Source organism: Rhinoraja longicauda, chromosome 18 (assembly GCF_053455715.1).
Source record: "Rhinoraja longicauda isolate Sanriku21f chromosome 18, sRhiLon1.1, whole genome shotgun sequence".
In the NCBI taxonomy this organism is placed as follows: domain Eukaryota; kingdom Metazoa; phylum Chordata; class Chondrichthyes; order Rajiformes; family Arhynchobatidae; genus Rhinoraja; species Rhinoraja longicauda.
In genome coordinates this window covers 35,720,387-35,737,004 of record NC_135970.1, presented here as the reverse complement: position 1 = coordinate 35,737,004, position 16,618 = coordinate 35,720,387, and the positions used below count along the sequence as shown (strand labels likewise).

The 16,618-nt window shown below is 48.6% G+C and overlaps 1 protein-coding gene across 1 annotated transcript in view; it reads left to right on the top strand.

The window, feature by feature from the left end:
• The window catches only part of LOC144602176 (protein kinase C-binding protein NELL1-like), a 452,218-nt gene that overhangs the window by 63,806 nt on the left and 371,794 nt on the right, over positions 1 to 16,618 (top strand). The window lies entirely within an intron of this gene.

The following is a 16,618-nucleotide window of genomic DNA, read 5'->3' as shown; positions in this document are numbered from 1 at the left end:
GTATACACTGGAATTTAGAAGGATGAGTGGAGATCTTATCGAAACGTATAAGATTATTAAGGGGTTGGACACGTTAGAGGCAGGAAACATGTTCCCAATATTGGGGGAGTCCAGAACAAGGGGCCACAGTTTAAGAATAAGGGGTAGGCCATTTAGAACTGAGATGAGGAAAAACTTTTTCAGTCGGAGAGTTGTGAATCTGTGGAATTCTCTGCCTCAGAAGGCAGTGGAGGCCAATTCTCTGAATGCATTCAAGAGAGAGCTAGATAGAGCTCTTAAGGATAGCGGAGTCAGGAGGTACGGGGAGAAGACAGGAACGGGGTACTAATTGAGAATGATCGGCCATGATCATATTGAATGGCGGTGCTGGCTCGAAGTGCCGAATGGCCTCCTCCTGCACCCATTGTCTATTGTCTATTACCCTGCAAACTTGTACGTCTTTGGAGTGTGGGAGGAAACCAGAGGAAAACCCACACAGGTCACGGGGAGAGCCTGCAAACTCCAGACAGACAGCACCCGTGGTCAGGATCGAACCCGGGTCTCTGGCGCTGTGAGGCAGCGACTCTACCGCTGCGCCACAGTGAGAGTGGTTGTGTTCTGGCCAACATGGTGTGTCAAGAACTGTTGTTTATCGTGCTCTGTATCGGTTGTCCCCGTCGTCAGCTTGTTTCAAAAGGTAACGCACTCTCTTCACCTTCAGTGCGTTGCTGGTTCGCGCAGTCACGGGTACACGCGACGCTCTTGGCTTCACAGTTGTTTCTGCTCAATATTAAAGGTGAACGACTTGGCCGGAGGTGATGGTAAACCGAGGGGTCCTCACCTTTCAACCCATCAGCCGTCGCACACAACACATAATCCCCCGACATTTTCACCACTTCCAACAGGATCCCACCTCTAGCCGAGTCTTCCCATCTCCACCCCTCTCCGCCTTCCGCAGAGACCGTTCCCTCCGCAACTCCCTGGTCAACTCGTCCCTTCCCACCCAAACCACCCCCTCCCTGTAACTGCAGAAGATGCAACACCTGCCGCTGTACCTCCTCCCTCGACTCTGTCCAGGGGACCCTGGCGGTCCTTTCAGGTGAGGCAGAGGTTCACTTGCAACCTCCTCCAACCTCATCTACTGTAGCCGTTGTTCAAGATGCGGACTCTTGTACATCGGCGAGACCAAACGCAGACTGGGCGATCGTTTCGCGGAACACCTTGGCTCAGCCCGCCTGGACCAACCTGATCTCCCGGTTTGCAAGTCAAAGACCGAAGAGAGACCCAAAAAGCCGGAGTAACTCAGCGGGACAGGCAGCATCTCTGGAGAGAAGGGAATGGGTGACGTTTCGGTTCTGAACAAGGGTCTCCACCCGAAGCATCACCCATTCCTTCTCTCTCCGGAGATGCTGCCTGTCCCGCTGAGTTACTCCAGCGCTTTGTGTCCATCTTCGGTGTAAACCAGCACCTGCGGTTCCTTCCTCCACGTAAAGATGGATTATTACACTTGGATCTGGGTGGCATCAGTGGTCGTGTTGAAGGGATGTAAGGCAGAGTGGAGCTGTAACCAGGCTGAAAGGAAGGTGCGTGCATTTGTGTGGAGCCTTTCATGCCTGGAGGGTTCCCTAAAGTGCTCTTCGGGGCAATGAGGCATTTTTGTACAGTCGCCGCTGCTGGGATGGCGCAGATCGTTCATTTTCCAGGGGCTGATCATATTTAGCTGGAAATTTAGAAAGATAATTTGACGGGACGCGAGGCCCTACTTAAAAATAATTAAAATAATTGATGAGTAGGATGTGAATCACAGTCCAGAGGGATTGTGTTCGTGTGCAGAATTGAGCCCTACTTGTAATGCATTCCTCTTTTTAAAAAAACCCTCAATGGAGCGTCTTTGTACAAAAGATATGGTTTAGACAATAGACAATAGACAATAGACAATAGACAATAGGTGCAGGAGGAGGCCATTCGGCCCTTCGGCCCTTCAAGCCAGCACCACCATTCAATGTGATCATGGCTGATCATTCTCAATCAGTACCCCGTTCCTGCCTTCTCCCCATACCCCCTGACTCCGCTATCCTTAAGAGCTCTATCCAGCTCTCTCTTGAATGCATTCAGAGACTTGGCCTCCACTGCCTTCTGAGGCAGAGAATTCCACAGATTCACAACTCTCTGACTGAAAACGTTTTTCCTTATCTCGGTACTAAATGGTCTACCCCTTATTCTTAAACTGTGGCCCCTTGTTCTGGACTCCCCCAACATTGGGAACATGTTTCCTGCCTCTAACGTGTCCAACCCCTTAATAATCTTATACGTTTCGATAAGATCTCCTCTCATCCTTCTAAATTCCAGTGTATACAAGCCTAGTCGCTCCAGTCTTTCAACATATGTTTAGTTTAGTTTAGAGGTACAGCACGGAAACAGACCCTTTGGCCCACCGTGTCCGCGCCGACCAGCGATCCCCGCACACATTACCACTATCCTACTTACACACACACTAGGGACAATTTACATTTATACCAAGCTAGTTGACCTACAACGCAGTATGTCTTTGGCCTTTAGTTTAGGGATACAGCACGGAAACACGCCCTTCGGCCCACCGTGTCCGCGCCGACCAGCGATCCCTGCATATTAACGCTATCCTACACACACCAGGGACAATTTTTACATTTCCCAAGCCAATCTACCTATCTACATACCTGTACGTCCTTGGAGCGTGGGAGGAAACCAAAGATCACGGAGAAAACCCATGCAGGTCACGGGGAGAACGTACAAACTCCGTATAGACAGCGCCCGTAGACGGGATCGAACCCGGGTCTCTGGCGCTGCATTTGCTGTAAGGCAGCAACTCTACCGCTGTGCCACCGTGCCGCCCTAATTACCTGGCTCCAGTTATTCTATCCTGTGTGATCAGAAGCATTTTCATTTTAACTCGGTCAAAAACATGTAATTTTATACGTAGAAAAAAGGAACTGCAGATGCCGGTTTACCAAGGAAAGGCACAAAACGTTGGAGTGACTCAGCAGGTCAGGCAGCATCTCTGGGGAACGTGGATGATTTGGGACCCTACCTCATTCCAGGCAAGAGGGCCTACAAACCTTCTATCCCTCTTTCCAGCCTAACAGCAGGGTGACCGAAACTGGCCACCATGCTCAAAATGTGGCCTCACCAACATCTTGTGCAAGTGTAACAGCATTCAGCTTCTACACTGAAGAGGCGTCCCGACCTGAAGCGTCACCTAACATGTCCTCCAGAGACGGACACAAAAAGCTGGAGTAACTCGGCGGGTCAGACAGCGTCTCTGGAGAAGAGGAATAGGTGACGTTTCGGGTCGGAATCCTTCTTCAGAGATGCTGCCTGACCCGCTGAGTTACTCCAGCACTTTGTGTCTGTTTTTTTGTTGTTGTTGTAAACCGGCACCTGCAGTTCCTTGTGCCCAGGGGTAACAATAAGCTTGGCATCCACGTCTTCTGTGGCTCCAAACCTTCTGGTGGTAGGATGTGGGAAACCATTGCCTCTTCACAAATTATTTTTTACTTTAGCTTATTTAGTTTGGCTCATTGTCATGTGTGCCGAGATACAATGAAAAGCTTTTGATCACTGAATGGCTGGAATAAATCCCTTTTTTTTCCCCTTCTTCCTTCTCTCCAGAGATGCTGCCTGACCCGCTGAGTTACTCCAGCATTTTGTGATACCTTCTCTCCGTGAGAGATTGTCTCGTTCCTGCCTCCTCCTGTTTTTCATGACTGTTGGCAGATTAATTTTCCTCCTGGGATAAACAAAGTTCTATCGTATCGTGTTGGAGGGAAATAGCACATGCTGTGTGTCGGAGTGCACTGCAGACGTTGGATTAAACCGAAGGCAGACACGAAGAGGAGTAACTCAGCGGGACGGGCAGCATCTCCTGCGAAAAGCAATAGGTGACGTTTCGGGACGAGACCCTTCTTTCAGACCGACTACCACCCCTATTCCTTTCCCCCCCAACAAATGTTGCCTGACCCGCTGAGTTACTCCAGGCGTGTTTTTTTGTGTCTATCTTCATTTGAACATAAACTCTTGTAGTGCAAAATAGTGTGGTTGCCAGTCATTATCCAAGCAGCCTTCTTGGCCTGTCCCTGGGTTAGTTCTGCCGCGTCTTGTACGTTTGTTTGTGTTCACTGGAAAGGCGCGGGCCCTGGTGAGACCGCACCTGGAGTACTGTGTGCAGTTTTGGTCTCCAAATTTGAGGAAGGATATTCTTGCTATGGAGGGCGTGCAGCGTAGGTTCACTAGGTTAATTCCCGGAATGGCGGGACTGTCGTATGTTGAAAGGCTGGAGCGATTGGGCTTGTATACACTGGAATTTAGAAGGATGAGGGGGGATCTTATTGAAACATATAAGATAATTAGGAGATTGGACACATTAGAGGCAGGAAACATGTTCCCAATGTTGGGGGAGTCCAGAACCAGGGGCCACAGTTTAAGAATAAGGGGTAGGCCATTTAGAACGGAGATGAGGAAGAACTTTTTCAGTCACAGAATGGTGAAGGTGTGGAATTCTCTGCCTCAGAAGGCAGTGGAGGCCAGTTCGTTGGATGCTTTCAAGAGAGAGCTGGATAGAGCTCTTAAGGATAGCGGAGTGAGGGGGTATGGGGAGAAGGCAGGAACGGGGTACTGATTGAGAGTGATCAGCCATGATCACATTGAATGGCGGTGCTGGCTCGAAGGGCTGAATGGCCTCCTCCTGCACCTATTGTCTATTGTCTATTGTCTATTGTATAATCGTACAGCTTCCATTTTTAGTTCTTAAATTGGCTTGTAGCTTTTGGGTGCGCTTCGGTGGCAGGTAAAAGGGCAGCTCGTCATGCTGAGAGCTCTCCAGCGGCATTTGCCAGACTGCACTGGGTCCAGGGAGCTAATTAGCAGCAGCTTCAGCGCGTGTGTGTGTGTGCACACAAGTGAGTTCTGTAATTACTATTTTAATCCGAGCTCCAGCCCACCTCTGATATTACTCACCACTTCTACTCTGGTATTTTGTTAGCGTAAGTTGGGCAAAGCAGATTTAGTGCTGTTCCTTGGTAAACCAACATCTGCAGTTCCTTGTAAAAGAAATTACACGTTTTGACAAGAGTTAAAATGAAAAAATTGCTTTTGGTTGCACGAGGTAGGGTTTAGATATGCAGCGCAGAAACAGGCCCTTCGGCCCACCGGGTCTGTGCAGACTCACACTAGGGACAATTAGCATTTATGCCGAAACCAACTAACCTACAGACCTGCACGTCTTTGGAGTGTGGGAGTGAAATCCAAGACTGGGAAAATCAGGTTGGAAATGGACCCCAGGAAAGAGAGTTTGTAGAGTGCCTTCGAGATGGATTCTTAGAACAGCTTGTACTGGAGCCTACCAGGGAGAAGGCAATTCTGGATTTAGTGTTGTGTAATGATCCTGATCTGGTAAGGGGACTAGAGGTAAAAGAGCCATTAGGAGGCAGTGATCACAACATGATAAGTTTTACTCTGCAAATGGAAAGGCAGAAGGGAAAATCGGAAGTGTCGGTATTGCAGTATAGCAAAGGGGATTACAGAGGCATGAGGCGGGAGCTGGCCAAAATTGATTGGAAGGAGGCCCTAGCAGGGAAGACGGTAGAACAGCAATGGCAGGTATTCCTGGGAATAATGCAGAGGTTGCAGGATCAATTTATTCCAAAGAGGTGGAAAGACTCTAAGGGGAGTAAGAGACACCTGTGGCTGACAAGGGAAGTCAGGGACAGCATAAAAATTAAGGAGAGGAAGTATAACATAGCAAAGAAGAGTGGGAAGACAGAGGATTGGGACTCTTTTAAAGAGCAACAAAAGTTAACTAAAAAGGCAATAGGAGGAGAAAAGATGAGGTACGAGGGTAAACTAGCCAATAATATAAAGGAGGATAGCAAAAGTTTTTTTAGGTACGTGAAGAGGAAAAAAATAGTCAAGGCAAATGTGGGTCCCTTGAAGACAGAAGCAGGGGAGTTTATTATGGGGAACAAAGAAATGGCAGACGAGTTAAACCGTTACTTTGGATCTGTCTTCACTGAGGAAGATACACACAATCTCCCAAATGTTCTAGGGGCTGGAGAACCTAGGGTGATGGAGGAACTGAAGGAAATCCACATTAGGCAGGAAATGGTTTTGGGTAGACTGATGGGACTGAAGGCTGATAAATCCCCAGGGCCTGATGGTCTGCATCCCAGAGTACTTAAGGAGGTGGCTCTAGAAATAGTGGAAGCATTGGAGATCATTTTTCAATGTTCTATAGATTCAGGATCAGTTCCTGTGGATTGGAGAATAGCAAATGTTATCCCACTTTTTAAGAAAGGAGGGAGAGAGAAAACGGGTAATTATAGACCAGTTAGTCTGACATCAGTGGTGGGGAAAATGCTGGAGTCAATTATAAAAGACGAAATTGCTGAGCATTTGGATAGCAGTAACGGGATCGTTCCGAGTCAGCATGGATTTACGAAGGGGAAATCATGCTTGACAAATCTACTGGAATTTTTTGAGGATGTAACTAGGAAAATTGACAAGGGAGAGTCAGTGGATGTGGTGTACCTCGACTTTCAGAAAGCCTTCGACAAGGTCCCACATAGGAGATTAGTGGGCAAAATTAGGGCACATGGTATTGGGGGTAGGGTACTGACATGGATAGAAAATTGGTTAACAGACAGAAAGCAAAGAGTGGGGATAAATGGGTCCCTTTCGGAATGGCAGGCAGTGACCAGTGGGGTACCGCAAGGTTCGGTGCTGGGACCCCAGCTATTTACGATATACATTAATGACTTAGACGAAGGGATTAAAAGTACCATTAGCAAATTTGCAGATGATACTAAGTTGGGGGGTAGTGTGAATTGTGAGGAAGATGCAATAAGGCTGCAGGGTGACCTGGACAGGTTGTGTGAGTGGGCGGATACATGGCAGATGCAGTTTAATGTAGATAAGTGTGAGGTTATTCACTTTGGAAGTAAGAATAGAAAGGCAGATTATTATCTGAATGGTGTCAAGTTAGGAGGAGGGGGAGTTCAACGAGATCTGGGTGTCCTAGTGCATCAGTCAATGAAAGGAAGCATGCAGGTTCAGCAGGCAGTGAAGAAAGCCAATGGAATGTTGGCCTTCGTAACAAGAGGAGTTGAGTATAGGAGCAAAGAGGTCCTTCTACAGTTGTACCGGGCCCTGGTGAGACCGCACCTGGAGTACTGTGTGCAGTTTTGGTCTCCAAATTTGAGGAAGGATATTCTTGCTATGGAGGGCGTGCAGCGTAGGTTCACTAGATTAATTCCCGGAATGGCGGGACTGTCGTATGTTGAAAGGCTGGAGCGATTGGGCTTGTATACACTGGAATTTAGAAGGATGAGGGGGGATCTTATTGAAACATATAAGATAATTAGGGGATTGGACACATTAGAGGCAGATAACATGTTCCCAATGTTGGGGGAGTCCAGAACAAGGGGCCACAGTTTGAGAATAAGGGGTAGGCCATTTAGAACGGAGATGAGGAAGAACTTTTTCAGTCAGAGGGTGGTGAAGGTGTGGAATTCTCTGCCTCAGAAGGCAGTGGAGGCCAGTTCGTTGGATGCTTTCAAGAGAGAGCTGGATAGAGCTCTTAGGGATAGCGGAGTGAGGGGGTATGGGGAGAAGGCAGGAACGGGGTACTGATTGATAGTGATCAGCCATGATCGCATTGAATGGCGGTGCTGGCTCGAAGGGCTGAATGGCCTACTCCTGCACCTATTGTCTATTGTCTATTGACTCGGAGGAAATCCACGCAGGTCACGGGCAGAACGTACAAACTCCGTGCAGACAGCTCCCGTAGTCAGGATGGTACCCGGGTCTCTGGCGCTGTGAGGCAGCAACTCGACCGCTGCGCCCCAAATACGTACCCAAGTCTCCAAATTCGCCCTGCTGCAAGCTGTCAGATGCTATTACTGGGCAACAAAGCCCGAACATCACTGAAGCAGAATGGGCTCGTGTATTTGTGAAAAATGTAAGGCTCGTACCTCCAGTTCCGTGACCTCCCGCTCTCCAAATGGATGGGAAAGGTTTAGAGGGGTTTGGGCGAACCATGCTGACCCAGATGCCCCAGGCATCACTAGGCCGGTGGGACTAGTGTAGATGGGACATCTTGGTCGGCATGGGCAAGGTGTGCCAAATGGCCTGTTTCCGTGCTCTGTGACACTGAATGTTTGCTTCTACTTTAGACATTACTTTATAGACACAGCTTGGAAACGGGTCCTTCGGCCGAGCCGACCTGCGACCAGCTGTACACTATGTGCACTGTTTCTGTCCTACACACCAGGAATGATTTACAGAAGCCCATCACCCTATCAACCATTGCGTCTTTTGGAACACAGGAGTAAACCGGAGCATCCGGAGAAAACCCGCACAGGTCACAGGGAGAATGTGCAAACTCCGTACAGACGGTATCCGCAGTTGCGATCCAACCCAGGTTTCTGACGCCGCAAGGCAGCAACTCTGCCGCCTGTATTTAATAACTTTGCATTTAAGAAGTTTTGCTTAAATGTCTTGTTGTATATCTTACGATTATTCCAGAGGCGGAAAAAGAGTGTACAAAGATTGACCGGCAGAAATACCGGCACTTGGGTGCCGAGTAGCGGAGATTGTCCAGTAACATACGATGGTCTGGGAGTAGCTTGACGATATTTGTTCAGGAGTGAAGTGGTCTTCCTGGGAATTGGCCGCAGCTCCTGGTGGAAAAGCTGCCAGAGCTCCTTCGAAGCAGCTAGAGAGCTTGGGGCTTGTGCTGGAATGCAAGACTTCCGAAGAAACGGATAGTGCAGGAGTAACTCGGCACGTCAGGCAGCAAGCCGTTCAGGAGAACTACTTCAAAGTGGGCAAACCTTGAGAAGATTTCACAGTGAAACATCCTAATTACGGTTGCTGTCTGTACAGATTTTGTACGTTCTGCCCGTGACCTGCGTGGGTTTTCACCGGGTGCTCCGGTTTCCTCCCACACTCCAAGGGCATCTTATTGAAACATATAAGATAATTAGGGGATTGGACACATTAGAGGCAGGAAACATGTTCCCAATGTTGGGGGAGTCCAGAACAAGGGGCCACAGTTTAAGAATAAGGGGTAGGCCATTTAGAACGGAGATGAGGAAGAACTTTTTCAGTCAGAGAGTGGTGAAGGTGTGGAATTCTCTGCCTCAGCATGCAGTGGAGGCCAGTTCGTTGGATGCTTTCAAGAGAGAGCTGGATAGAGCTCTTAAGGATAGCGGAGTGAGGGGATATGGGGAGAAGGCAGGAACGGGGTACTGATTGAGAGTGATCAGCCATGATCGCATTGAATGGCGGTGCTGGCTCGAAGGGCTGAATGGCCTCCTCCTGCACCTATTGTCTATTCTCTATTGACATACAGGTTTGTAGGTTAATTGGCTTTGGTTAAATTGTTCCCAGTGTGTGTAGGATGGTGTTAGTGTACAGGGATCGCTGGTCGGCATGGACTCGGAGGGCCGAAGGGACTGTATCTGTGCTGTATCACTAAACTAAACTAAACTAAACTGAAGTTAAATCTCTGAAGAATGTCTGAAAAAGGGTCTGGATCTGAAACGTCACCTATCCATGTTCTCCAGAGATGCTGCCTGACCCGCTGAGTTACTCCAGCACTCTGTGAAACGTCACCTATCCACGGCTGCCCGCGGGCCCCGACATCGACTCCGCCGATCCTCGCCTCTCTCCCGGGCTCGCCAGCACACCTGGACGCCACTCCCAGTTCCCGACCGGAAGTCTGAAGAAGGGTCTCGACCCGAAACGTCACCCATCCACGTTCTCCAGAGATGCTGCCTGACCCGCTGAGTTACTCCAGCACTTTGTGTCCTTTTGTGCATTAACCAGCATCTGCAATTGCTTGTTTCCACTAGTTACACAATGATAATTCCTTCCTAAGTTCTTGGAACAGAATTAGGCCATTCGGCCCATCAAGTCTACTCCACCATTCACTCATGGCTGATCTATCTCTCCCTCCTAACCCCATTCCCCTGCCTTCTCCCCATAACCCCCGACACCCGTACTAATCAAGAATCTATCTATCTCTGCCTTAAAAATATACATTGACTTGGCCTCCACTGCCTTCTGTGGCAAAGAATTCCACAGATTCACCACCCTCTGACTAAAGAAACTCCTCCTCATCTTTCTAAACGTACTTTCTTTAATTCTGAGGCCTTGACCTCTGGTCCTGGACTCTCCCACCAGTGGAAACATCCTCTTCACATCCACCCTATTCAGGCCTCTCATTCTGTAAGTTTCAATGAGGTCCCCCTCATCCTTCTAAACTACAGCGAGTACAGGCCCAGTGCCTTTGAATGCTCATCATATGTTAACCCAATCATTCCTGGGATCATTCTTGTCAACCTTCTCTGGACCGTCTGCGACGCCAGCACGTCCCTCCTCGGATATGGGGCCCAAATCTGCTCACAATACTCCAAGTGCGGCCTGACTGCCTTATGAAGCCTCAGCATTAAATCCCTTTAGGTTTAGAGACACAGCGCGGAAACAGGCCCACCGAGTCCACGCCGACCAGCGATCACCGCACGCTAACACTACCCTGCACACACTAGGGACAGTTTTACATTTCTACCAAGCCAATTAACTTACAAACCTGCACGTCTTTGGAGTGTGGGAGAAAACCTACGCAGGTCACGGGGAGAACGTACAAACTCCGTACAGACAAGCGCCCGTAGTCAGGATCGAACCCGGGTCTCCGGCGCTGTGAGGCAGTAGCTCTACCACTGTGCCGACTTAATATCCCTTCTCGGTGATCGCGGACAATCGGCAATAATGGAGTCCATCCCTCCCCCCCTCCCCCAATGATCCGTTAAAAGAGGGTTTACTGTATGTTGATCAGACAATGGTCGCTGAAGGTCCACTCAATGTAACTGTTGATCGAGTGGATCGGAAAACCATGCTCAACGCTGCCTTGAGTTGTACGGAGTCTGTTTCTCCACAGGAGATATCGAATCTGATTTATTTTTAGCTTCCTCCTTTTATTGCAAATATCCGTATGTCTTGGAAGTGTTTCGATTTTTGGTTATAACTTCGCACTTTTACGCCGCTTGCCGCGAGAAGATATAACTAAAACGCAACGAGCAAGATCAGATACAAGTCGGGCGGCACGGTGGCGCAGCGGTAGAGTTGCTGCCTTACAGCGAATGCACCGCCGGAGACTCATGTTCGATCCTGACTACGGGCGCCGTCTGTACGGAGTTTGTACGTTCTCCCCGTGACCTGTGTGGGTTTTCTCCGAGATCTTCGGTTTCCTCCCATACTCCAAAGACGTACAGGTATGTAGGTTAATTGGCTGGGTAAAATGTAAAAATTGTCCCTAGTGTGTGTAGGATAGTGTTAATGTGCGGGGATCGCTGGGCGGCGCGGACTCGGTGGGCCGAAGGGCCTGTTTCCGCGCTGTACCTCTAAATCTAAGTCGTGAGAGGTTGTGGCATTGCGGATTGTGGCCCGATCGTGGCACGTCGTCAGAGGGTGACGGTTCCAGTCTCACTTCAGCTTGTGAGCACGTAATCTATGTCGGCCCTTCGGGGCTACGTTGGCAGTAGGTCTCTCAGTCCGCTGACTAAACTTTAACTCCACAAATCGTCTGTCGAAAGACTGGAGCGACTGGGCTTGCATACACTGGAATTTAGAAGGATGAGAGGGGATCCTATTGAAACATATGAGATTATTAAGGGGTTGGACACGCTAGAGGCAGGAAACATGTTCCCAATGTTGGGGGAGTCCAGAACCAGGAGCCACACAGTTTAAGAATAAGAGGCAGGCCATTTAGAACGGAGATAAGGAAAAACCTTTTTCAGTCAGAGAGTTGTTAATCTGTGGAATTCTCTGCCTCAGAAGGCAGTGGAGGCCGATTCTCTGGATGCTTTCAAGAGAGAGCTGGATAGAGCTCTTAAGGATAGCGGAGTCAGGGGGTATGGGGAGAAGGCGGGAACGGGGTACTGATTGTGAATGATCAGCCATGATCACATTGAATGGTGGTGCTGGCTCGAAGGGCTGAATGGCCTCCTCCTGCACCTATTGTCTAGTTTATTGTCTATTGTCTATTGGCAAATGGAAAAAAAAAAGATGAATGGGTCATGTGTTGCAGTTTGCAAATGCACAGATGTCATGCAGGGCTTTCATAAGACACTGGTCAGACCGCATTCGGAGTATTATGAGCAGTTTTGGGCCCCATATCTGAGGAAGGATGTGCTGGCATTGGAGAGGGTCCAGAGGAGAAGTGGGGCGGCGCGGTGGCGTAGCGGTAGAGTTGCTGCCTCACGGCGCCAGAGACCCGGGTTCGATCCCGACTACGGCTGCTGTCTGCACGGCGTTTTTGTACGATCTCTCCGTGACCCACGTGGGTTTTCTCCGGGTGCTCCGGTTTCCTCCCACACTCCAAAGACGTGCATGTTTGTAGGTGAATTGGCTGTGGTAAAATTGTAAATTGTCCCTAGTGTGTGTAGGATCGTGTTAATGTGCGGGGATCGCTGGTCGGCCTGGACTCGGTGGGCCGAGGGGCCTGTTTGCACGCTGCATCTCTAAACTGAAGAAAGGAGGTTTACGAGAATGATCCCGGGGATGATTAAGTTAACATATGATGAGCATTTGGTGGCTTTGGACCTGTGCTCGCTGGAGTTTGGAAGGATGAGGGAGGGGGGGAGTATCATTGAAACTTACAGTATAATGAAAGGCCTGTATGGATTTAGAGAGGATGTTTCCACTCGGGGAAGAGTCTAGGACCAGAGGGCACAGCCTCATTAAAAAAAGACATACTTTCAGAAAGGACGTGAGGAGGAATTTGTTCAGTCAGAGGGTAGTGATTCTGTGGAATTCATTGCCACAGATGGCAGTGGAGGCCAAGTCTTTGGGCATTTATTTAGCAGGGGATTGATAGGCTCTTGATTTGTACAGCTGCCAAAGGATACGGGGAGAAGGCAGGAGAATGGGGTGGAGAGGAAAAGATAGAGCATCCATGATGACTAAGAGGGTAGACATAGAAACATAGAAAATTGGTGCAGCAGTAGGCCATTCGGCCCTTTGAGCCAGCACCGCCATTCAATATGATCGTGGCTGATCATCCCAAATCAATACACTGTTCCTGCTTTCTCCCCATATCCCTTGATTCCGTTAGCCCCAAAGGCGATATCTAACTATCTCTTGAATACTTTGAAGGCAGATACAAAATGCTGGAGTAACTCAGCGGGTCAGGCAGCATCTCAGGAGAAAAGGAATGGGTGACGTTTTGGGTCAAGACCCTTCTTCAGACTGATGTCAGGGGAGGGGGCGGGATAAAGATAGGATGTAGCAGGAGACAGGAAGACTAGTGGGAGAACTGGGAAGGGGGAGGGGAAAGAGAGGAACCATCTGAAGTTGGAGAAGTCAATTTTCATACCGCTGGGGTGTAAGCTACCACCTCCAGTTTAAATTCCATTTGGAATATTTTGGAGGACCAAGAACCAAGAAACCCATGCGAAATATGAGGTGCTCTTCCTCCAATTTGCGTTGGGCCTCACTCTGACAATGGAGGAGGCCCAGGGCAGAAAGGTCAGACTGGGAGTGGGAGGGGGAGTTGAAGTGCTGAGCCACCGGGAGATCAGGTTGGTTAAGGCGGACTGAGCGAAGGTGTTGAGCGAAACGATCGCCGAGCCTGCGCTTGGACTCGCCGATGTAGAGTACAGTGAATGCTTGATGGGCCGAATGGCCTAATTCTGCTCCGATGACATGAATGTGAAATAGTCTGCTCTGTTTGATAAGCAAAGGGATGATTGCATCTGAAATAAATTATTTGGAAATGAGACATTTTGTACGATGAAAATTGAACTGTCTTTGTTCATCTATTTTCTTATATCTTCTCCCTCCCCCTCTCATCCTTTCAACCCACCCTCTCCCTCACCACCTTTTAAAGTTCCTCCTCAAATCTCCCAATACCTTTACTCCAGGATAGTTCTCTTTTCAAACCGTCCGGATGATAAGTCCCGTTTTGATCAGAAATGCCACCTCACAGATGAACTGGGAACACACTGTACTGAATTTAATCGTGCCGAAATCCAATTGCAGTGCGAGATGACAGATGGAGCACAGTAATAACTGTGATGTCTCCAGTTCTACTCTCTCTGATCCCGCCCGCCCAAAAATCATCTTCTCGCGAAACGTCCTTATCCGACCTCCATGAATATAGCCAAACACACTAAAAATTCACTTTGGCCCAATTTAGTTTTAGTTTAGTTCAGGGCAAAGATACTAGAGGAACAAGATAGGCCACTCGACTCCGAAAACCGTAGTACGTCACGGCGCCATTTTAGTCGGCAGAAACTTGCAGAAACATTTAAAAAGAAAAATAACTAAAATCTGTGAATTGATGGATGAGATATTTTCTGCATTTTAATGGTATCATCACACATACTGTTCCCCCAAAACACTGATTACACCGCGAGAGGCAGAGCAGACGGCGGGTTTTGCCGACTAAAATGGCTCCTTTGCGTACTACACTTCAGTATAGGCGATTTCAACGGAGTGGTCTATCTTGTTCCTCTAGTATCGTTTGTTTAGGGATACAGCCCCGAAACAGGCCCTTTGGCCCACCCAGCCCGCGCAGACCAGCGAACCCCGCATGCTAACGTTATCCTGCACACACTAGGGACAATTTACACTTGTGCCAAGCCAATTAACCCACAAACCTGTACCTCTTTGGAGTTTAGTTTAGTTTAGAGATGCAGCGTGGAAACAGGCCCCTCGGCCCACTGTGTCCGCGCTGACCGGCGTGACATTAACACCACTCTGCACACACCAGGGACAATTCACACTTCACAATTCACCCAAGCCAAATGATGTACAAACCTGTACGTCTTTGGAGTGCGGGAGGAAACCGAAGGTCTCGGTGAAAACCCACACATTCACGGGGAAAACATACAAACTCCGTACAGGCAAGCACCCATAGTTGGGATCGAACCCGGGTCTCTGGCGCTACAAGCCCCGGAAGACAGCAACTCCACCGCTGCGCCACCTATTTCCGTACTGTGTCTCTAAACTAAACTAAGCTAAAAGCTAGCTTCAACACAATATTGAGGGGCAGGTTTTGGTGCGGGACCGTGTTAATGTGCAGGGGGTCACTGATCCCTGCGGACCCGGTGGGCCAAAGGGCCTGTTTGTATTGAATTGAATTGAATAAATTTTATTGGCCAACTATGTATACATACAAGGAATTTGCCTTGGCGCTTTGCTCGCAAGTAACGGCACGACATACAGTAACCAATTAAGAATAAAACATTATAGTTTATAATGTTTGTTAGAATTTATAATGTCCGCGTTGTTTCTCGAAATTAAACTAAACTTAACGAGTGTTGGCCATTTACCCCTTTTGAGGCTAATTTGCCATCCAGCAAGACCAGATGGATCGCCCAGTTGCTGACCATTTTAACTCCCCCCTTCCTGTTCCCAACCTGACCTTTCTGACCTGGGCCTCCTCCACTGTCAGAGTGTGGCCACATACAAACTGGAGGAACAGCACCTCCCATTCCACTTGGGCGTCTTACAATGGCGTGAATGTCAAATTCTCCAATTGTAAGTAACTAGCCATCAACAATCTTTTCACCTTCCCCTGTCCCCATCCATCTATCTCCCTTCCTCTGACTTCGTAGTTCACACCTGCTCTCTCCTCCTTTCCTCGCCTCACAGCCTTTTATCTCCTCCCCATCTCTGGCTTCTGACCTCCCATCTTCTCGTGAAAAAAAGACCCTTCTTCACACCCGCATCAACCTATCACTTGCCAGGCTTTGTCCTTACCCCCCCACCTCTCTTCCAGCTTTCTCCCACTTCTTGCTGCGATCCTTCTGAAGAAAGGTCCCGACCCAAAAAGTCACCTATACACGTTCTCCAGAGATGCTGCCTGACCCGCTGAGTTGCTCCAGCACGCTGTGAAATGTTACCTATCCAAGTTCTCCAGAGATGCTGCCTGACCCGCTGAGTTGCTCCAGCACGCTGTGAAATGTTACCTATCCAAGTTCTCCAGAGATGCTGCCTGACCCGCTGAGTTGCTCCAGCACGCTGTGAAATGTTACCTATCCAAGTTCTCCAGAGATGCTGCCTGACCCGCTGAGTTACTCCAATGTTTTGTACTCCTTTTTTCCCCCTCCAATTGTTTCGTGAATGCATCAGGAAAAAGATTGGTGAGGCTTTGTACCCAGAACCTGGAGAATATCTGTAACAAGAGGAAAAGCTTGGGCCAGAGTCTGTGCTCTTATCAAATCTGGAAGCGCATTATTCTCCTGGCATTGAAAATGTTTTTGAGTGTGAGAAACCGAACTTAAAGATTATAATGTGCAGGAAGGAGCTGTAGATGCTGGTTTAAACCGAAGATAGTCACAAGAAGCTGGAGTAACTCAGTGGGACAGGCCTCATCTCTGGAGAGAATGCTGCCTGTCCCACTGAGTTACTCCAGCTTTTTGTTTTAAAAATTATAATAATTGCTTTAAGTAACTGGGGAAAAATATTAAAACTTAAAATGCTTAAAACTATAAAATATCTAAGGTAGTGATATGTAATACCTTGGTTACCTTATTCCACTTAAACTACTGCCTGAGCCCCCTATTAAAATGAACGGGGGCTCCAGTCTCTGCCAAACCCG